Source organism: Etheostoma spectabile, chromosome 5, assembly GCF_008692095.1.
Source record: "Etheostoma spectabile isolate EspeVRDwgs_2016 chromosome 5, UIUC_Espe_1.0, whole genome shotgun sequence".
NCBI classification, from domain to species: Eukaryota; Metazoa; Chordata; class Actinopteri; order Perciformes; family Percidae; genus Etheostoma; species Etheostoma spectabile.
The window spans coordinates 14918173-14918619 of record NC_045737.1 but is presented as its reverse complement, the minus strand read 5'-3'; positions in this window follow the sequence as shown (position 1 = coordinate 14918619).

Genomic DNA, 447 nt, shown 5'->3' with positions numbered 1-447 from the left:
TTTGTGAATGAATAATGTTTTGTATATAAATAAATGTTGTTCCTTAAAATACAGGGGGCATAAGTAAGTATACCCCTATGTTAAATTCCCATAGAGGCAGGTTGATATTTTGGACTTTGGAATTAAAATAGCCTGACATCATCACATACCATTCACCATAAATAGAGATAGGCATGGGGTTCTATCCATAAAATAATCTCTCAATGCAAATCAAACCAGCTATTTGGCTATTTATGTACACACCCAGGCTAAAGTTAATTAAAAAGATGAATAAAAAAACATCTTTTGGAAATTGATCTTAATGCCTTCATTTTTTTTTAGGAAAATCCAACCTTTTAAGGACACACAAATTTTCTTTGTGAATGAATAATTTATTGTAAATAAATAAATGTTAAATTTCCTAGAGATAGGCATGGAGAACTTTCCATAAGATCATCTCTCAATGCA